This window comes from Rhinatrema bivittatum, chromosome 5 (genome assembly GCF_901001135.1).
Source record: "Rhinatrema bivittatum chromosome 5, aRhiBiv1.1, whole genome shotgun sequence".
In the NCBI taxonomy this organism is placed as follows: Eukaryota; Metazoa; Chordata; class Amphibia; order Gymnophiona; family Rhinatrematidae; genus Rhinatrema; species Rhinatrema bivittatum.
In genome coordinates this window covers 185,068,484-185,092,134 of record NC_042619.1, presented here as the reverse complement: position 1 = coordinate 185,092,134, position 23,651 = coordinate 185,068,484, and positions in this window count along the sequence as shown.

Genomic DNA, 23,651 nt, shown 5'->3' with positions numbered 1-23,651 from the left:
TATCTCCTTCACTGTGGCTGCCTGCATGCCAGGAACTGCCCTGGGCCCTGACCCTGCAGGACCCGTGGCTCTGCCTGTACTTCAGGGACTTCAATAGGAGAGCTTGGAACTCGCCCTGCCTGTTCTTGAGATTGTTGTTTCTCTTGTTGTCATCTGTGGTGAGCCTCCCATAGCATCCAGTATCCCCCAACAATTAAACTTGCCACAAACATATGACTTTAGAAAGCTAGACAGGTAAGAACAGGTGTTTCTATGGGACCAGGAATGCCTTTTAGGTGTGTCTGTTATCATTCCTGTTTTTATCATGCAATAATTGCAATATTCTCCGAGATAAATACTTTTTTCACCATACCCCTAAAACAATAGGTGTCATTATTTCCGGCTTTAAATCATGTGATAGTGTGCATTACTCTATTGCACGCTGCACTAGCATACCCTCATTTTCATTTACTCCACCACAACTCCTCCCACTCAAATACACATTTTAAATTTGCATACGATTTTGCGATATGGTATTTATCGCATGCGATAAGGCCTTAACATGAAATGATAAATAAATGTGTAAGGGTCTTGCATTCTAAACATTTTTGACTTAGACACAATATGAGAGAAAATGTTTAATAAATAAGCCCCTAAGGTCCTGATTTATTATTGCCTTTTTTTTCCCATTCTATGTATATGGGGAAAAATGCTTTGTAAATGAGGCCCTAAATTTGTGCCTGAGGCAAAGAAAGTGAAGAGACTTACCCAAAATTGCAAGAAGAACCAGGGGGATTTGAATCCAGGCTTCCCATGCTGCTCAGAGCAGTCTTCTAATCAGTAGGCTACTCCTCCATTCCATTTATGATTGAGCTTTTACTTTATAATGAGGACACTGAGTCTTGGCTGGAAAAATAAAAGCCTAAATAATTTACATCCTGATGGAATTCCAGAGGTAGCTTACTCTATAAAAATGGGGCCATGACAGAGAAAGCCCTGAGATTTGTTTTAGGCAAACCACAGTTCCTGTAATGATGGAACCTATAGGAGACACCCCTGATTGTTTATGCAGTTCTTTTGCTTGGGAACGTAGCAATCCAAGCCATTAGCCATATGTGGAGGCCTCTTTTCTCTTATTATCCAAAACGAAAGGGTCAAGATATTACATTTGACCATTTTCACCACTGGCAGCATTGGTGAAACAAAGGAATCAACTGAGCCCTACTCAGGCTACTTGTGAGCATTATGTGTAGATTTCAAGGTCTATGAAGACATTATTACTACAGTTACTAACAAATGCAATATTGTCTTTAGAGTCCACAACTCTAAATATGACATCAGTTGTCTCACCAATATTAATGTTGCCTAGGTTTCTCTAATGGTGTCTTTTTTTGTAAAGGAGATTCCGTTTTGTTTCTTTTCATTTTCTTGTTTGAATCTCTTCTTCTTTTTTTTTAAACTTTTTAAATCAAGTAAACTTTTTCCAGATCACTACTGAGAAGTGATTCAACGCCTTATAAACACAGACAAAAGACACTTATTGTTGTGATGTGCGGTGGCATTGAATTTAAATGTCCCACGTGAAATGCCCGGAGGTCCGCAGTGGCATCAGCTTTCAATGCTCTGTTTGTAGCGCCCGACACTGCATGTGTTTCGTTAAACAACTTTGTCAGGGGCTTGGGCATCAATAACTCTGAAAAATGAAAATTAATGATTAAACCATTCAAATCAAACCATTATTTAAAGTCCATTTTTAAATAACATACATGTCTCTCTGTGAATTAAACTCCTCTTAATACAGTATTGAAGCTCGGTGTTTTCAAAATGGAGCCACCATAGAAAATAGGAGGTTTTTAAATGAATGATTGAATCTTAGACTGACCAAGCGGAGCAGGGAATGGACAACACAACTGAACAAAGAAATCATCCAATAGGTGCCAAAGAGGACTTCCCTTTAAATTAAAGACATCATTTCAATCGTGTCATTCATTCCTGCCGGGTGCACTGTTGCTAATTTAAAAATCCAACGTTGTTCTTTGTAGTTCAACCTTGAGCATGTATCTCCACCTCGGTCAGATGATGGAATGTGATCTAATATTGTCCAATGCAGATTTTCAAAATCGTGCTGTACAGCCAGGCAGTGTTGTACTATTGGAGCCTCAGTGATCTTAGTGTTCAAATGGCTACAATGTTCCCGTAGTCAAATTTTAATGGATCTTGAGGTACATCCAACATATAATGATGGACAATCACATTGTATGATATAAACCACATTAGTTGAGTTACAGTCCGAAAAAAAAAGTTTTTAAATTTTTTTTCACCTGTTCCTGGGTGTTGCCATGAGTTACCTTCAATGGTAGTACTACACATGTCACATTGACCACACGCTCTATGTCCATAAACTTGAGGTAACAGTCTTGGAACTGTGGATGATGCGTGGACAATATGATTCTTAATTTTAAAACCCCTTTGAAATGATATTAGGGGAAAATCATTGAAAATAGAATGTAGTTGGAGAACATGCCAATGTTGATGCACACTTTTAATAATAGCCGCAGATTGATTTCAAAAGGAAGAAATTCTTTATAGTGGATAATCAAGGCCATGAAATCCATTTGAAACTTAAGCAAAATTACAGATACAGAATAAGAAAATGTTCAGTGTGTGAAATGGGCCAAATATGAAATGTAAAAGCCAAAGATTGGCCGCCCCTCTCCAAAAGCACTTAAAACTTCTCTTGCATGTCCACAGAATCCCTTCCCAAGATCATATAATATTTTGCTTGCTGTGTGCCATAAGTCAACTTTGCCATAGGCTTGGGTAGTGATACCTCATCACTGAAGACTTCCCTGACCAACAGCCTTTCCAAACCAGCTCTCAATATGGGGACTTATTTACTGTGTTGTTGTAATATTGTAACATGTCAAATTCAGCAGTTAATGTGTATTTAAATGTTTATCACATGAATGTTGCTGTTAACAAGTAAAAACTGTCCCAACATGTGAAAAGTATTAATGAGCTGTGTCATATGTAATCAGATGCAAAACTGCTTGTTATTAAAATGGTAAATGCATATCATGACAATTTTTTTGATGTGTGTTAGTCCTTAGAAAGATAACTACATCTCGAGTGGCATAGGTAAGAGTTATAGTTAATTTCCCCCTAGGGGCACCATGCATATGTGTCTTTTTTGTTATACTGCAGAGTCAGGGGTAGGTGTCAGCTGGGGGGGGGGGGGGGTCCTCATGGGGTGGCCATGTAATGTACCTGGAGAGAGAGAGAGCCAACTGGACATTTGACTTTGGGTTCACGTGTGGATCCTGAGGGTTAAATCTGGGGTAGGGATGGGGATGCTGTCTCCTGGTCTTGGGTCTTCCTGGTCTTTTAAGATCACTGGTTTAGGGTTGGGAATATGCATTTTTGTGCCCAATGATGCACAAAGTTCTCAGCTATGGCAATGCTTTCCCAGTGCTACCATCCCTACCATGGTTTAATAAATCTCATGCAAAATTATTTACATTATAAAGGCACCGAATCCCAACATTTTACTGCAGGTTAGTAAATAGGCCCCATGGATAGATAACTATGCTTATTAGGAAAAATGTTATTTATGCTTTTCTATGGTTCATTTTCTAATTTCTTATCCCTATTTAGTTTTTGTTGCTAGTATTTGTATCAGTTTATTATTATGTATCATTTTAACAAAATGTATGAACACTTTTGTACCATAGATCAGTAGAATAGATGCAGAGCATGAACATATGCAACAAAAAAGATCAAATATAGCCTATAGAGCTAGATGAGGCAGTAATAATACCATCATATGGAAAGATATCAGAAACAAAGAGGAAAAGATTATTAGTATTTTTGCCTTGGAGGGCTTACAATACCTTTTTTCCTCTTTCCTTTTATATTTTAGTTCCCCCAGCTTATCCCTTCTTCATCTTTATCTTCTGTTTGATGACATTTTAAAGTATATAGATATATGATTTCAAGTAGATAAACTGCCTTCAGGCTGTCCCTCCTAATGCTTTCAACATTGACATTCATGTTTGAAAGTCTATGTTTATTTCCCAGTGGCTGGCTGCAGTGACAGCAGTTTTAATCATTCTCATATTATACGCTGAGAGACGGAATAGACATTCAGCTACAGCAATGGAGACATACAGGGTGACCCAGCAGTAGCTTCAGATCACTGATTTATGCTATTCAGCAAGAGCTTTTACAGTGATGAACAAACAGAGGTTAGCTTAATATTCCATGCAAGAGCTAACAAGTCTGATGTCTGAAGAGAGAGGCATCACCAGAGAGAAAAGATCTCATTGCACCTTGCTTAACCTCAACTATTGTTGCTGGAGAGTCCTGGCTAGAATTTAGATGAACAAATACTCAAAACACATGAAAACTATTGTTAAAAAAACATGTATCCAATTAAGATTTCTAAACATATTTAAATAAATAGTAAAAGAAAATAATTTATTAACAAATTAAAAAAGATTCAATTTATATCTATATTGCTTACCATATCTCTTTATCTCTTCTGTCCTTAGCTTTTCCCTTATTTTAACTACACTCTCTCACTATTGAATTATCTATAAAATACCATTATAATAGTAATCCCTATCCTACTTAAGAAAACGGAAGGCTTAGAATTGCATGGAAGCTTGAAAAGGAACATTTTATGCTCACTCTACAATCTCTTGTACCTTTTCTACCCCACTCTACACTCCTCCTCCTCATATTCTCCTCCCTACACTCACATCCTTTTTACTCTGTTCCACCAGACTCATTCCTCCTGCACTATTCCTCCTTCCTCACACTTGTTTCCTATTTTCTCTCGCTCCACAAATTCTTGTATTCTCTTCACATGACTACAATCTTGCCCCTAAATTCTTGCATCTCTCTACTCTACTCCCTTATTTTTTTTTTTAATTTTTTATTTCTCAAATTTTCACATACAATACATGAAATGAAACATAATGAGATTATGGTACAATTTCTGGAAACAAGGTTAAAACACCTTTCCTTACTAGAGCTAATTAACAGAAAAAGTTATACAGATAATTTGTACCTTAATATAGGAAACTTGGGGGCAAGTGAAACAAAAAGGAGCAAATAACATTACAATTTACTAAGGAAATAGATAGGAGAGTACCCTATTCTTTATAGTCGATTATGCTTCTGGAGTAATATTAGGATGTCCCACCAAGAAATCTCGCAGTTGTTTGGGGTCAAAGAAGACATAGTTATTATTTTGATATCTAACACATCCTTTACAGGGAAACTTTAATACAAATCAGGCCCCCATAATTGTAACCCTTTCTCTTAAGGCAAGAAATTCCTTCCTGCGAAGCTGTGTTGATCTAGTAAGATCAGGATATAACCAAATCTTAGCCCCATAAAATAATACTTGTCTATTCCTCAAAAACATTTTCAGTATGCAATTACGTTCAGATAAGAACGCAAAAGATATTAGCATTGATTTCCTTTCCCTTATTTCAGTTTCTATCGAGAGTTCTAAAACTTGAGATATATCCAACGAAGGTAAATCTTCTCTCTCTGCCTGAGGTGTCGCTCCTGGGAGGTAGTAGGCTTTTGTACAAACTGGAAGAGCCGCCTCTGGAATCTTAAGTATTTCTTTCATGTATATTTTGAATAATTCAATAGGTGATATCATTCTAACCACCGGGAAGTTTAAGACACGAAGGTTTAATAATTTTAAACTATTCTCAAGTTTTTCTATTTTCCTTTCCGTGGCTAATTCAGATGTTATAAAATTTTTCTGTAAAGTCTCCATTTTCTGCAGACGTTCCTCGTGGCTCTGCAGTTTCACTTCAAAACCTTTAATAGTTTCTTTGTTTTCCTTAATCTGATTTTTAACTTCAAACGTAGATTGTGCAATAGACTTCAATGCTGAATCAATAGTTTTTAAGGGTACCATACCTTCCCAAGTGTTATATCCTCAGGCTGTCCCAGATTGACATTAACCTCTGTGGTTTCTTGTCGTGGTTCTTCCTGCTCTCCAGAAGCTGCCGTTTTTTGTTTCCCTGGACTCCTTTTATGGATTGAATCTTGCTCTCCAGGTTTCTCTTCCAGCCCACCGCAGGGTCCTACATCTCTCGGAGCAGCAGATTTCACCTCTAGTCCCGGCACTCGCCTGCACCTCCCCCGAAGTCTCAAGTTGAAAACCGCTTCGGGTCGAGTCAGAGAAAGAGAGGACACTGTGTGCTGGGGGCATCAGCCGTAACGGCTCACCAGGGCTCAGCGTGATGTCCAGGGTCAGGGGTGAGTGCGTTCGCTCCTCTAGCATTCCCCCAGCGACCAGCCCGTATGGCGTCGTTGATACTCCCGTCAGGAAGCCCTCAATCTGCGGCTGAGAAAGACTTGGCATCGGGGAACTGGTCAGTGCTCCCCGAACCTTTCCTTTTCTTTTAGTATGCGACATTTCAATAGGTATTTTTCAAAAGGTAAATTGCCATGGAGGAGCTCACTTCCTGCACTTCCTATCAGGCAGCCATCTTGCCCCCCGGGTTTTCTACTCCCTTATTTTTTCTCCCCCACTGTATTATATCCTTCCAATCTTACTTCCCTCCAATCTGTTTCTATACATTTTCTTGAGCCCCAAGCCATTCCCCCATACTCTTAATTATCCTTGCACTCTTCCCCCACTCATCCCTCCCTCCTCTAGTTCCCCATGCCCTTTTCATGCTCTGTTTGCCTTAGAAATTCTATTAGTTTCACTGCTTTTACTCCTTTCCTTCAGCTACCAGGGCCTGGGAAACCTCATCTGGTCTGCAACTCCACCACATGCTCTGCCTCCTTCCCTATGCTGGTAGGCACACAAACTAGGAATATTCATAGAAAAAAATGTTTGCTTCCCTTGATTTTATTTGGTTTTCAGATTGTTTAATATTAATTTTCCTTTAGTTTATTTGCTGATCCAAAAGAAAAAAAATACATTTAAAATACCTTATACAAAGGACATGAAACAGAGCCTCTCGGGTCCTTTCCCATCTGCTCCATAACTGAAAAGGGACATCCCCTCACCCCTCACTCCTCTGCAACTAAACCATGGCCTTACCATGCCCCCATGCTCCCAAATTGAACTAGAGCCTCCCTGAGCCAAATTGAGGCCTTCCCTTCCCCCACAAATCAATTGATGCCTCTCCAGACCCCACTTACCACTTTATTGGCATCTTCCATATAGAAAGGGGTAGAAGAAATTCCAAGTTATTCCTGTTCCATTCAATTTCAGTTTGTTAATGGCTCCAGTCATCCCTGAGACCAGTCATGAGACTAGCCTACCAGTATCATTTTCTTTTATTGCATATAATTGTATGGTCATACACCAAAATGGTGCTGGCCTCAGGACCAATTGGCCCCATTACAAACCCAGGAGTTAGTGGTACAATAACAACTGGATGATTCTTCTGCCCCTTTTTATATTGAAGACCATGCAAATAGGGTACTTTAAGTGGGGACTGTGGAATCCATATTTAAGCTTTGGGAGGTGGGATGCACGGATGTCCTTTTTTTTTTTTTTTCAATGAGCTGAAAATATCCAAAAATGTTCAGATATTTTCAGCTGAGTCAAATTTTTGTTTGTTCTATTCATAAGGAATCAAAACTTGACTTATTTGTAATGAAATGTGCATTAATTTTAAACTAATTGCACATCCCAATCAGAAACTGTGTCAGCCTTGTTGTTCCATCTCCCATTGCCTTTATGTATTTGGGTTTATCCATCTTTCAGTCAAACCTAACCACCCTCTTCAACTCGAGGCCACCAACAGCCAAAGTATAAAAATAGAAGCAAATGTATGTGCAACAATGGAGCCTCCCCCAACCCAATCAACATGTAACACATAGCAGCCATTGGGAACCTCATCCCCCCTTTCAGATCAAAGAGTGCCAGACAGGTTCCCTCCCTCCATACTGATATTATTTATTTTATTTTAAAATATTTATAGCTAACTTATAACAAACCAGTTGTGCTAAGAAGATTATAATAAATACATTTCTGGGACATATTCAAGCTTACTCGAGAGATGTGCAGAAACTGGTGTTAGACATTATGGGTGTGGCAGTTGCCTTTTATGTTAAAGTATTCCTATTTAATGATATACTACAGCTGGTCAAAAAATGTATTTTACAAAAGTGGACAACAGGAGAGTTCCCTACTATAGATCAACTGAAGACCATGATCTTCCAAACCTGCCATTTGAAAAAGTATGTTGAGCAAATGGAGATACGGAAAAAACGCCAGACTTTTTTGAAAGTATGAGATTTATACTTGTAACATATATCTTCATGGGTGTGGAGTCTGATACTGAATGATATCACATTGTAACAATTGGTAGACGATGTTCATCACCTGGGACATTGTATTCTTTGGACATCTTCTGAATTGTATTGAGAGGAGAGATGCAGGGTAGGGGGAGAGATAAGGGGAGGAGATAGGGATTTAGTTTATTATATTTCTGTGAAGCTTACGGCAGGATGTAGCAGAGTACACACATCCTGGTATTGTTAGTTTATACTGTTTGCTCAAAAATTAATAAAAAGATTTAAATTTAACACATGATTAAACCCTACTGCGGCATGATAAATCCCCCAGATAGTTTGCTAAAGAAAACATAATAAAACAGGGTAAGTACAATCCATTAAAATGAAAAGTTTTTTATATCTATCAATATACATATATATCTATCTGTATTTATTTATTTGTTTTATTTAAAAGATTTATCAACCGTACCATTCCATATTTCATGGTGGCTTACAATAGTAACATAATCAAATAATTAATAAATATGAACATAAAACATGAAAATAAAAAAAAATATTACAATATCAATAAACTAAGGGCATGATTCATTAAGGCATTTCCCATAGACACAGAATGGGAGAAATGCCTTAGTGAATCAGGTCCTAAATTAGAGCTATGAGAAGGACAAAACCGATCTTTATGATCAGTGTAAGATAGATGGCTTTCAAGAGAGATTTTAAAACACTTTCTGAAAGTGACAGTGTTTGACACTGTGTGCTGCTCAGCATTAAATTCTAAAGAATGGGACCTGCCATCAAAAAAACATTATCTTTCATTCCCAGAAGATGGATCAGACATGGAGATCAGATTTCAAGTAGACCTTTATCTGTGTCCATACCTAGAGGAAGAACTGGAAGACTGGGAGAAAATGGGTTAGGTAGATCAACAGTGAGACAAGTTCAAAGGATGTATTAGGCATGTGCATTCATTTTTCACAAATTAGACAATTTCAACGAAATTGTCTAATTCAGCATGGTTCGGGGGTGCCAAAAAATGAACTGAATTTTTCTGAAATTTCGGAAAAATTTGTAGTTTGTGTTAGTGCGCGTTAACAAGGTTAGTGCATGCTAACGGGAGTTAGCATGCACTGACATGAAAATCGGGACCCATGAAAAGAAAAAGAACCATGGGAAAAAGTAAGTTTCCAACGGGGGCCCGAAAACGAAGCCCGAACCGAAAACCCCCCCCCCAAAAACAATGCACTTCTCTTGGAACTATTACAAAGGCAACACATCTATATTTTAGAAAAATAATCAAGAGTAAGAGGAAAAAGAAAACTGTTTCTCTAAGGATGTGGATGGAAAAATAAATGATCCCAAAAAAAGGAACACAGGAAAGAATATCTGTTAAAACTGAGGGAGGCAAAGAAAAAATAATGAAAATAAAAGGTCAGGCTGAAGAAAGGATGGCCAAATAGGTAAAGCAAGGAGACAAAATATTTTTCAGATATATAAGTGAAAGAAATGAGGTCAGAAGTAGTCTAGTGAAATTGAAAGGTGAGAAGGAGCAATGTGTAGAGAGTAACAAAGAAATAGTGGAAATATTAAACAAATACTTCAGTTCTGTATACACTAAAGAAGACTCTACAGAAGGACCATTACTGGTTAACAAGACCATAGATAGGGATGGAATAGATGAAATTCTGTTTACAGAAGAGAATGTATAAGATGAGCTAGGCAAACTGAAAATGGACAAAGCTGTGGGGCAAGATGAGATACACCCCTGGATACTGAGAGAGCTCAAAGATGTTCTAGCAGATTAACTGAAGGGCCAGTTCAATAGATCCCTGGATACAGGAGTGGTACCTTGGGATTGGAGAAGAACAGTGGTGATCTTGCTTCACAAGAGTGGTAGCAGAAAGGAGGCCGGAAACTATACACCGGTTAGCTTTACCTCGGTGGTTGGAAAATTAATGGACACTCTGCTGAAGGAAAGAATACTGAACAATCTACAAACCTGTGGGTTGCTGGACCCCAGGAATCATAGATTCATCAGGGGAAGGACCTGTCAGAAAAATCTGAATCATTTTTTTGATTGGGTTACTAGAGAATTGGATCAAGGAACAGCCTCGATGGGAACTACTTGGATTTCAGTGCACATTACTCCACTTGCTCAACATCATTGATTGTTGTTAGACCTGACAGAGAACTGCTAAGGTGCTTAACATTGTTTAGCGGACTTGATAGAAAACAGCGTATAGTGTTAGAGGGCAATACAGACTTCAAAGGAAACTACCCCCAAGTATCAAACAGAGTACTACAGGATCTGATAGAAAAACCCCATATAATCCTATATTACCTCCTACTAAATACAATACTCAGAATACATGGAGGATTATCACAGATTCTTAAGAGGTATGATCACTTCACTTTTTAACCTTTAGAGGGGAAGAAATATCAAAGTTTAAATGGACATACACTAAACAATGTTATTTAAAACATACTGCCTAGAAACAAAGAAAAAAGGAAATGAAAAGAAAAAAGAAAAAGAGGAACAAAAGAAAAAAGACAAAAAGAAAAATATTTATAACCCTATGATCCACTTAGAAAAAGACATTCCATTCAATTTCTTTATTCAATCCCCCCATGGCCATCGATTGCATCTGAAAATATATGCTTGTTCTTTTTGGTGGCATGGATTGCAAACTGTTTGACTGAAAGGAGACAGTGTACTGGTAAATAGAACATACTCCAAAGAGAAAACTATGGTAAATGGAGTGCCACAACTTTCAGTATTGGGACCAGTTCTGTTTAATATCTTTGTAATTGACATTGCAGAAGAGATAGAAGGTAAAATGTGTCTGTTTGCAGAAGAAACTAAGATCTGTAATACAGTGGACATGCCTGAAGGAGTAGAGAGAATGAAAAATGATTTAAGAAAACTTGAAAAGTGGTTGAAGACTTGGCAGCTGGGATTCAATGCAAAGAAGTGTCTTTAATGAGCATCCTATCTTTGCATTAACACGGGCCTGGAACCTTAGGGACAGCTTGGTGTATTCTATATATTTACATCCTTCTTATTCCACTATAGACCTCCCCAGAGATCAGTTCCCCTGTGGTCATTGCAATGTGTGTTATCTTTCCTTTGTAGGGGACACTTTTGTCATCTGCAATTGTCACCCCTTCCATTTATTGTCTGCAACATCGTGTGAGTCGATGAGGGTTACCTGATATGGTGTCCATGTGATCTCATATATATTGGCAAAACCAGGCATCCTATAAAGATAAGGATTCAAGAACATCTACACTGCATTTGATGTAATAATTTTGAAGCCCCTTTGGTCTCCCATTGGAATGGTTTCTAGCAATAAAGGATGTTAAACAGGTGAAGTACAGTCATGTGTACTGTGAAGTTTGAAAAAGTGGATTTTGATTGGACATGTGGGATTTAAAAGAGTGAGTTGAATGAGAGTATGGATGACATACAGCTTGAGGCTATATAGAAGAGACGATCAGTAGGATTTCTTTGAAATGGGTGGACAAGGAGGTAAAAAGAATGTTTAATATGATTGATATTTTTATATTTTTAGTAAAACACATTGAAATTGTCGGTTCAGTGTGCTGCGGCAGTCAAAAAAGCAAACAGAATGTTGGGAATTATTAGAAAGGGAATGGTGAATAAAAAAAGGTGAATAAAAAAAAGCAGTGATCATAATAGGATCAAATTTGAATTAATGACTGGAAGGGGATCAGTAAGCAAATCCACAGCTCTAGTGCTAAACTTTCAAAAGGGAAACTTTGATAAAATGAGAAAAACAGTTAGAAAAAAACTGAAAGGAACTGCTGCAAAGGTAAAAAGTGTGCAAGAGACATGGACATTGTTAAAAAATATCATCCTAGAAGCACAGTCCAGATGTATTTCACACATTAAGAAAGGTGGAAAGAAGGCAAAATGATAACTGTCATGGTTAAAAGGTGAGGTGAAGGAGGCTATTTTAGCCAAAAGATCTTCATTCAAAAATTGGAAGAAGGATCCAACAAAAGAAAATAGAATAAAGCTTAAGTGTTGGCAAGTTAAATGTAAGACATTGATAAGACAAGCTAAGAGATAATTTGAAAATAAGTTGATCGTAGAGGCAAAAACTCCCAGTAAAAACTTTTTAAACTATATCCAAAGCAGAAAGCCTGTGAGGGAGTCAGTTGGACCGTTAGATGATTGCGGGGTTAAAGGGGCACTTAGAGAAGATAAGGCCATCGTGGAAAGATTAAACAATTTCTTTGCTTCAGTGTTTACTGAGGAGGATGTTGGGGAGATACCCATTCTGGAGAAGATTTTAATGGGTAATGATTTCTATGGACTGAACCAAATCATGGTAAACCTAGAAGATGTGGTAGGCCTGATTGACAAACTGAAGAGTAGTAAATCACCTAGACCAGATGGTATACACCCCAGAGTTCTGAAGGAACTCAAAAATGAAATTTCAGATATATTAGTAAACATTTTGTAACCTATCATTAAAAATCATCCATTGTACCTGAAAACTGGAGGGTAGCTAATGTAACCCCAATATTTAAAAAGGGCTCCAAGGGTGATCCGGGAAACTACAGACCAGTTGGCCTGACTTTAGTGCCAGGAGAAATAGTGGAAAGTATTCTATAGATCAAAATCACAGAACATATGGAAAGACATGATTTAATGGAATAAAGTCAGCTTAACCTTTATGAAGATGTTAATAAACATGTAGATAAAGGTAAGCCAGTAGATGTAGTGTATTTGGATTTTCAGAAAGCATTTGACAAAGTTCCTCATGAGAGGTGATGTCCTTTCGTGGATTACAAACTGGTTAAAAGACAGGGAATAGAGAGTAGGATTAAATGGACAATTTTCTCAGTGGAGGGGGGTGGGCAGTGGAGTGCCTCAGGGATCTGTACTGGGACCCGTGCTTTTCAAACTATTTAGAAATGATCTGGAAAGGAATACAATGAGTGAGGTAATCACATCTGCAGATGATACAAAATTATTCAGAGTAATTAAATCACAAGCAGGTTGTGATAAATTGCAGGAAGACCTTGTGAGACTGGAAAATTGAGCATCCAAAATGCAGATGAAATTTAATGTGGATAAGTTCAAGGTGATGCATATAGGGAAAAATAACCCATGTTGTAGTTACATGCTGTTAGGTTTCATCACTTAAAGAAAACTACATCTTATGAGAAAAAGACACAAAAAAATAGTAAAAATGAACTGAGATGTTAAAAGAGAAAATCAGTGATATGAAGACCCGCCCCCCCCCCGACGTCATGACGACCAGCCAGCGGCGACCCGATTAACGGCGCGATTCCACCAGGCGCTGTTACAGAGAGGCAGCCCACTACCATCGGGCACTTAAAGAAAACTACATCTTGTGAGAAAAAGACACAAAAAAATAGTAAAAATGAACTGAGATGTTAAAAGAGAAAATCAGTGATGTGAAGACCCGTGCCCCCCCCCCCCCCCCGACGTCAGATCGACCAGCCAGCGGCGACCCGATTAACGGCGCGATTCCACCAGGCGTTTTCCCCCTTTGTGCTAACCTTTGTGGTCCTTCTAATATAATTATATTTATGTTTATGTTAATAATTTAACTTTTATTAATGTTATTTAGCTTTTTGCTTTGTTTAAAATTATTTCATTATTGACGTTTAAATGTATTAGACTAAGGAATTTTACTTCCTGCTTATTCTGTTTCATTGTAAACCGGTTTGATATGCATTTTATGCAGGAAAATCGGTATAAAAAAACTATAAATAAATAAATAAATAAATATTAGGAGCTTCCACTCAGGAAAGAAATCTAGGCGTCATAATGGATAATACATTGAAATTGTCACCTCAGTGTGCTGCGGCCATCAAAAAAGCAAACAGAATGTTAGGAATTATTAGTAGGGAATGATAAATACAACAGAAAATGTCATAATGCCTCGGTATTGCTCCATGGTGCGACCATACCTTGAATATTGTGTACAATTCTGGTTGCCGCATCTCAAAAAAGATATCATTGTGATGGAGAAAGTATAGAGAAAGGTGACCAAAATGATAAAGGGGATGGAACAGCTCCCCTATGAGGAAAGACTAAAAAAGTTAGGGCTGTTCAGCTTGGAGAAGAGGCAGCTGAGGGGGGATATGATAGAGATTTTAAATTCATGAGAGGTCTAGAACAAGTAAATGTAAAGTTATTTACTTTTTCAGATAATAGAAGGACTAGGGGGCATTCCATGAAGTTAGTGTGTAGCACATTTAAAACTAATCAGAGAAAATTATTTTTCACTCAATGTACAATTAAACTCTGGAATTTGTTACCTGGGGATGTGGTTAGTGTAGTTAGTGTAGCTGGTTTTAAAAATGTTCTTGGAGGAGAAGTCCATTACGTGTTATTAATCAAGTTGACTTCGAAAATAGCCACTGCTATTACTAGCATTGGTAGCATGGGATATACTTAGTTTTTGGGTACTTGCCAGGTACTTGTAGCCAGGATTGCACACTGTTAGAAACAGGATGTTGGGCTTGATGGACCATTGGTCTGACCCAGTATGGAAATTTCTTATGTTCTTATGTTCCAGGTGGAACTAGTACTGCCATAGCAACCACTATTCTTGCTGGATCTATGATGTGGAGAGGGACTTCTGAGGAGACTTCAGTTTTGAAATACTGTGAAAGGGCATCAGGCCATTTGTTCTTTTCTGTTGAGGAGTATCAAAGTTCAAAGTCAAAGTGATTGAAGAACAATGCCCATCTGGTTTGCTGAAGATATTCCAAGATCTTATGATCCATATACATTGTGATTGGGTATTATAGCTCCCTTTATTAGATGGTAACACTCATCCAGCACTAATTTCATAGCAAGGAGCTCCTGGTCCTCATTTATATAATTATTTTCCATCAGGATACATTTCTTGTTAAAGAAAAAAAAAACCAACATCAATGTCCCTTGATTATTATGTTGCAAGAGGTGAGTCCCTACCTCAAAGGCAGAAGCATCTACCTCCATTATGAAGAGTTTTATTGCATCTGGGTGGTGGAGTTAGTGGTCTCAAAGAAACTCCTTCTTGAGCCTTTTAAAGGCGTGAAAAGTTTCATTGGTCCAGTGTCTGTTGTCGGCACCTTTCTTGGAAAGGGCAGTGAGGGGGTGCTGCCAAAGAGGAGTACCAATGCACAGATTGGGGATAGAAACTCACAAAGCCAAGAAAGTGTTGTAAGGTCTTAATCCCCACAGGCTATTACCAGTCCTTGATGAACCTAACCTTCTCTGGATCCATCTGTAGTCTGTGCAGGAGACAATGTGACCCAGGAAGGGCAGTTCCTCTTGCTGAAAGATACATTTCTCAAGTTTTGAATATAAGTGGTGTTCCCAAAGCCTTTGTAACAGCTGCTTCACTTGCTCTTGATGCAGTGCGTGAGAAGATACATAGTTTTTACAGGTACACTACCACATGAGAATAGAGGAGATCATATAAAACCTCATTTGCCATATACTGGAAGATGGCAGGTACATTACAAAGGCCAAAGGGTATAGCCAAATACTCACAGTGGCCATCTTAGATGTTAAAGGTCATTTTCCACTCATCACCCTCTCAGATGTGAATACATTTATAGGATCCACAGAGATCCAGCTTTGTAAAGCTTCATGCCCCCCCCCCCCCCCCCCCCCGTAAGTGGTCGAACAGCTCCGCAATGAGAGGTAAAGGAAAGCGGCTATTCCAACTGATTGCACTGAGGCCCCGTTAGCGCTGGCCATCCAGTGCTCCTACCATGTGACAGGGGCTGGCCAATGGCACGGATACCCTGTCACATGGTAAGGGCAAAGGGCTATCGGCACCATTTTTATTAGTTGCAGCCGACGGCCTGAGAATGGGAGGTCGCTCCCGGGACTTCTGCTAGATCACCAGGTATTTTTAAAAGGTTTGGGGGGGGGGGTTTGGTGGCCTCTCCCGCAAGGCAGAACAATGGTGGTGGCCCTGCCTCGAGGAAACCACGGCATCAGGACAGCTGGGAGGAGATAGAAAAAGGTAAGAGACTGTTCACGGCTAGGCCCACGAGCAGAATCGTAACACCTATGCAGTGTTGGGGAAGCTTCTGTCTGAGGTGACTGCACTGAGCTCTGAGAGAATGAGATTTGGAAAGGGAGGGGGCCGCTGCTGCAGAATGGGAAAGGACTGGCAGCAAGCAAGAAATTTACACCAAGATGCAGCAGTGCTAGACTGGGGGCACACACTGTGTGAGCACATAAGCAGCAACACAACAGTAGCATGTCAGAGAGAGTGTTTGTGTGTCTGTGTTAGTGAGAGTGAGAGACACACATCCCCATACACACTTTGTGAAGAGAGAGAGAGAGTGTGTGTGTGTGTGTGTGTGTGTGTGTATCTTTATCTCTGACATAGACATACCCACACTCTGAGTGTGGGTGTGTCTGAGAAAGAGTATGTGTCTTTGTGGTTGTTAGAGTGAATGTGCCAATAGTTTCTGCAATCTAAAAAATCTGTTTGTGACTGAGCATGGAATCTGATATTGCTGGCAGTGTCATTATTTGCAACTGGTTCAAGAGCCAGACCAGGAATCCAGAATATCTCTATAAGAGATATAAGCAGATGTGTAGGGGCCCAACCAATTTGCATGGATGGAATGTGGGCTGCAACTCTTTTCACCCATGGTCTCTAGAATGTGCTGAACTTCTTAGTTTTTAGAAAAGATTAGATTAAGTATATTTTGGAGATGTTTTGGCTCAATTCTGCTGGGTTCTAGGGTTGACTTAGTGTGCTTTTGTCAGATACCCTATGGGCCAGTTTTGAAAAAATCCCCCAGGCCAATATTTTCCTGCAATCCGCCCCAGCTTCTGATGGCCCAGTGTGAGCAGAACCAACTGTGCGGCCTTCCTGCAGCCGGCCAACAGTAAACCTAGATGTCCCACTGCCACCTTAAACTTACCATGGGAAGACAAAGCTCCTTATCTTTCCCCAAGCTCACTTCCCTTTTTCTTCCTTTCTCTATTTCTGTGAATAATACTGTTATCCTCCTAGTCCCTTCAGCCCAAAACCTTGGAGTCATCTTTGACTCTTCTCTCTCTTTCTCTACACATATCCAAAACATTGCTAAAATGTGCCATTTCTTTCTCTATAATATCACCAAAAAAGATTCCTTCTTTCTGAAAACACTGTCAGAACCCTTATCCACTTGTCCATCTTTCACCAAGGTCACTACACCCATATAACTCCTCTTCTCAAGTCACTTCATTGCCACCCCATCCATTCCCACATACTATTCAAGCTCCTCTTAATTACTTATAAAAGCCTTCACTCTGCAGCTCCTCACTACCTCTCCTCTCTTTTCTCTCTCTACATCCCTCCTTATGTACTCCACTCATCAGGTAAGTCACTCTTATCTATACCCCTCTCCTCTACCGATAATTCCCAACTCAGTTCTTTCCTCCCGACCACACCATAGGCTTGGAAGAGAGGGAGCTGGTATGTCTGCTCCCTCACTTACCTTTTGAATGATATCTAAAAACCTACTTTCTTGAGGCTGCTTTTAAATCTTAACTCCTGACTATCCAGTTTACAGCCTCATTCATGTTTTAGTCATTGTCTTAATAAATTAAATTTCCCAAGTCTGTTTTGCTCTATATGTTTGTCTTGATTAGATGGAAAGCACTAGTGAGATGAAACTGTCTCATATGATATATATGTATATATGTATATATATATATATATATATATTTTTTTTTTTTTTTGTATAGCAAGGCGTACATCAAGTAGTACTATAGAAGTGTTAAATAGTAGTAGTAGTAACCAGATTTTCATAGGCATACACAGGAGAAAGGTAAAGTTTTTGTTTTTTTTAAACCAACTTTGATCTAGAAGGGAACAGATTTTTTTGTGTTTCCTTCTAAGGGCTACCTATGGGTTTTTGATCCCTTGCAACTTTAGAGGTTTATTGATGGGAAGAATAACAGTAGAGTTAGTGTTGTGTCTCCAGCTGAGGAGGGGTGAACATAATTTGAAATATCTAATGGCCTGAGTTTCCTTATAATTTTGGAAAAGAAAATTAAGTTGCCTTTTCCTCTCCATCCTCTATTTATGGACTTGAATTTTTTTTAATTCAAGCTTTTTGAATTAAATGATTTATATTAATTTTCCCTGATACTCTTGTATTTCCTGGGAAGATTATTTTTGGTCAGGAATGGAAAAATCCCTTTTCTTATGCAAAATGTATTTGCCACGCAGACATCATAAGCCAGCATCTCAGCTATCTTGCTTTTCTTACCCTATACTGCCTCTAGTTTCCTCTGATTAAAAAAAATATATTAAAAATCTTTCTTTTAGCTTGCTTGGGAAATGCTTGACCTTCTCAGTACTATCAGTAGTACTACTAGCAGAACTTTTGCTTGCCCTATGTCCTAACCTTTGCAAGTAAAAGCTATTCCTACTCGTGCCTCTACCTTTTCATATGTACTCATAAACACAAGTAAGAATCAAGTGGTAAATTGGGATGTGCATTAATTTAAAACAAACCCCCAGTCCATGACAAATGATTCTAATTCATTTCATTCATAGGCCCACGAATAAGAATGGGCACTTCCCATGAATGAAACATATGTCATTCATTTCATTCATTTACATTTCTCTTAGAAAGGCATTGGCTGCATTGAAGTGCATTGTAAAGAATAAACCCTGTCTGAAGTCGATCATGTGGGAGTTTCCATAGCAACCTGCCTTTGTGCCTTTGACTCATGTGTGAGGTCAGAGAGTAACCCAAATCTCTTGGCAGGAAATCAGACTGACTATGTAAGGCAATGTATCAGAGTGAACATTTTTCCATACTCGAAAGTGTTTAATCAATAGGGTGCTCTTGTTCAATATCAGAAATGTTGCATTCCAATCCCTTTGCCTGCTGTGTGTGTTCATCTGCACAGGTTTTTAATTTTTAGTTTTAGTAATTTCTAACTGTCATTGCCACTGAAGAGAAAGGTTTGTGTGAGAAGCCTTTTCTCTCCTGTGAGGAAAAGGCTGATGGCTGCATCTTCTGATATAGTGTAGTGATTGATTAATGTTTGGACCTATTGCAGTGAACCAGCAGCTGCGCCAGGCAGGCAGATAGCACTAGACGGTACAATGCTAGCTGTGCCACAGTGCCCAAGCTAGAGAGGCTTTTTCTACACTCTCTGTCTGGGTCTGTGCACCAGAGTCAGTGCATCTACAGAAAGCAGGCAGTCACTGCCACAGGTACAGCCAGCCACTTTGTAGATTAATTTTGTTACTGCAGTACTAGTGCATGCACGGCTGCACTCATGCACATATTATAGCAATATTCATCATTCTCTTCTTTGTGTGTGTGTGTGTGTTGTTCAGTGCACTAGTCTAAAAAGGAAAATTTAGTACATTAAAATAGTTCAACCTTACACACAGAGTGATCACTCAGTTTAGTAGTCAGTGTCACACAAATTCACCTGATTGAAAATAATAAAGATTAAAACATCTTTTGTCCAATCCATCATTTAAATTCCAGTAAGCAGGTACAGCACCTGATAAAATCACATTATGTCACGCAAAGTTATAGGCCATGGAAAGCCTGTATTTGGAAAAGAATACTTTTATAAGCAGGAGAGGCAGGCATGTCAACCTTTAATTTTGAAAAACAAGGAAAAAAGAACCAAAAAAAATTTTTATCACTAAATTGTGCTCAAAAATTTTTTTTGTAGAATAAGACTGACCGTATCGGCAAGCCTGACGACACCCCTTGAATGATTTAACAGGGGTTGTCCGGACTTCTCGTCATTTACAGTCAACCTTTTTCAATTAAATTTTTACAATTTTTTCAATTATTTTTGTTTTTAAATAATTTTTTATATAAATGTTACTTAAAAAATGTTTTTTAAATCCAGGGCAATTGTATCCAGTTATCTCAATCCAGAGACACAATTGTTTCCATTTAACTCAGTCCAAAAAATTATTTTCATAGCCAAAGAATGTGATTTTCAATAAACAAAGGACAAGAATATTTGTTAAATAACCTCGACACCCGGCCGATGTTTCGCTACTGCTTCATCAGGAGCGTGACATTATTTACTTCCAATATCTCCCATCGATATTCTATACAAGGAGCATATGAAAATCTTGCTTGTCCAAGCGTGGTGTCTCCCGTCAGATTTATTTCATCGGGAGCTTACCCAGCCTTTATCCGCTCAACATTTTAAAAGCGGTCTCATTTTTCAGGGTTGTCGCTTCTCATTATTGCCCGGAAAAATCCTATAGTAAAACATACATACATGTTCTTTAAAAATGTGTAATTATATAACTTATTCCTAGTTACTTAACTTAAACTCATGAGCACTGCCAAACCTTCATTATGGACGTGTACCGTCTCAACTGGCTTCCGGAAATGCAGGAAACAGCAACCGCTTGAACGCGTGGTGAACGCTTAAATAGAGAATATGAACCAATCAGAATCAGGCAAGGGCAGTCATTCAAAAGGCAGCAATGACATCATTGAACGATCAGCTGTGAACCTGTAAGTAGTAACACCTTTTTACATTTCTCTAGCTCGCATCCTCGAGGGCTAAAAGAAAATTTACCAACTAGTCAGTTTTTAAGGATACGGAGATTGTGCTCTACTAAAACTGATTATCAGCAACAAGCAAAAGATCTGAGTGGATGTTTTTTAGAAAGGGGATATTCACCGTCTTGCATTAAAAGAGCTTTTAAAAGAGATGAAAATGTACATAGAGAATGGCTTTTTCTGCCATCACATCAAGATCAACACATGGAAAACATTCTGACATGTGTGATTCCCTTCACTCCAATGGCATCTATGGTAAAAGAGACAATTTTTCAAAATTGGCACATTCTTCAGAATTATACTGAATTTTGTGATCGTCCAAGGTTTACCTACACTAAAGGATCTAGTTTGCGAGACCAACTGGTTCATTCTGATTCATCGCCCCCACAGTTGAATCACAATTCGGGAAGACATCAACCCTGTGGAAAATGCTCCGTATGCAATGTAATGATGGACACTACACAGGTAGTATTACACAATCCATCATTAACTATTTCGTTACGACAAGACACTAATTGTACATCTATGGGTGTCGTTCATATTATCATTTGCCCATGTCAAATGATATATGTGGGGAAAACTATACGACAACTGAGAGTGAGACTGATTGAACATCGTTCCAGTATGAATACGCAACGAATAAGTGCTCCTTTAGTTCCTCATTGTTTAACTAAACAACACACATTTGAAGAACTAAGAGTTTGTGTAATACAGCAAATTTTGCCTCATTGGCGCGGAGGCGATCTTAACAAGAAACTAATGCAGGCAGAGCAGAAATGGATCAATCTTCTTGATACACTACAACCTAATGGACTGAATGGGGAACAAGAATTGAATGTTTTCCTTTGAGCTGTGGTTCACAGCTGATCGTTCAATGACGTCATTGCTGCCTTTTGATTGACTGCCCTTGCCTGATTCTGATTGGTTCATATTCTCTATTTAAGCGTTCACCACGCGTTCAAGCAGTTGCTGTTTCCTGCATTTCCGGAAGCCAGTTGAGACGGTACACGTCCATAATGATGGTTTGGCAGTGCTCACGAGTTTTAAGTTAAGTAACTAGGAATAAGTTATATAATTACACATTTTAAAGAACATGTATATATGTTTTACTATAGGATTTTTCCGGGCAATAATGAGAAGCGACAACCCTGAAAAATGAGACCGCTTTTAAAATGTTGAGCGGATATAGGCTGGGTAAGCTCCCGATGAAATAAATCTGACGGGAGACACCACGCTTGGACAAGCAAGATTTTCATATGCTCCTTGTATAGAATATCGATGGGAGATATTGGAAGTAAATAATGTCACGCTCCTGATGAAGCAGTAGCGAAACATCGGCCGGGTGTCGAGGTTATTTAACAAATATTCTTGTCCTTTGTTTATTGAAAATCACATTCTTTGGCTTTGAAAATAATTTTTTGGACTGAGTTAAATGGAAACAATTGTGTCTCTGGATTGAGATAACTGGATACAATTGCCCTGGATTTAAAAAACATTTTTTAAGTAACATTTATATAAAAAATTATTTAAAAACAAAAATAATTGAAAAAATTGTAAAAATTTAATTGAAAAAGGTTGACTGTAAATGTCGAGAAGTCCAGACAACCCCTGTTAAATCATTCAAGGGGTGTCGTCAGGCTTGCCGATACGGTCAGTCTTATTCTACAAAAAAAATTTTTGAGCACAATTTTGTGATAAAAAATTTTTTTGGTTCTTTTTTCCTTGTTTTTTGATGATTAATTGAATGGAAAATTATTAGCTCTTTTTTTGCAAACCTTTAATTTTGTACATATTGTAAATATTATCTTGTAATTTTGTTTTTTGTACCAATTGCTATATTTTTCTTCTTGCTTCCTCCTCTCCCAGTTGTATTTTTCCTTGTTTTATTGTAACTGCTATTCCTGCACCAGTTCAGTTCATCTAGTTTTATGTTCATTACACTAAATGTTAAATGTAAACCGGGTTGATGCGATTACCAGTCGTGAAAGCCGGTATAGAAAATAATAAATAAATAAATAAATAACCATAAGAAACTGAAATTAGGGGAGGAAAATATGCCAACAGTAGTTGTATCTTAGTCAGAGCCTGTATTGTCAGAGGAGAGAGAAAGGGCAGGGAGCAGCCATAGGGTCCAACTACTGTGAAAGTTGAAATACAAGTGGTAAAACCTAAAGAACTGGCAGTTCAATCAACCCTTGGTGCAGCAAAGGCAGCAAAAGCAGTTATGTCATCCTCTCCCTCTGAATCAGAGTTAGATGAAAATCCTTTTAAAGGATTTTATGAATCCCAGATAGGAGAGCTTTTAGTTACAGACTCTGAATTAAGAGGATTGATAAGTACCTTTTTATCATGCACATCAGTGATGGAGGAGAGAGAGGCAGGAGCTGATGTTGGTGATAGAGAGCAGGCCATACAGAAAGTGCAGGAACAGAGGATGAGTGAATCTTCTACCCCAGTTTCTCAGGCTCAATCTGTTGCCACTGCCACTTCAGTACAACCATCATCCACCGAGGGACAGTTCTGTAATGAGGTAGGATGAAGCGGCTGCTTCAGGTGGCAAGATTTTGAGGCTGCAAAATTGTCCCCTGAAACCTTCCTGCCACAGCCACCTCACCCTGACTTTATTATGCCTTATTCTTTTACTTCCTGCTGAAGAAAAAAGAGGGGATTCTGGTGCTGTGGCCCAAAGAGAAACCTGTGGGGCCAGGGCAGAGCCACCCTGCCATGGCTGGAAAAAAGCCATGTGGGGCCATGGCAGAGCACATCCTGGCTGGTCATGACTGAAGAATGAAAGAGGGCTGCAAGCCGCCATCGGGGCC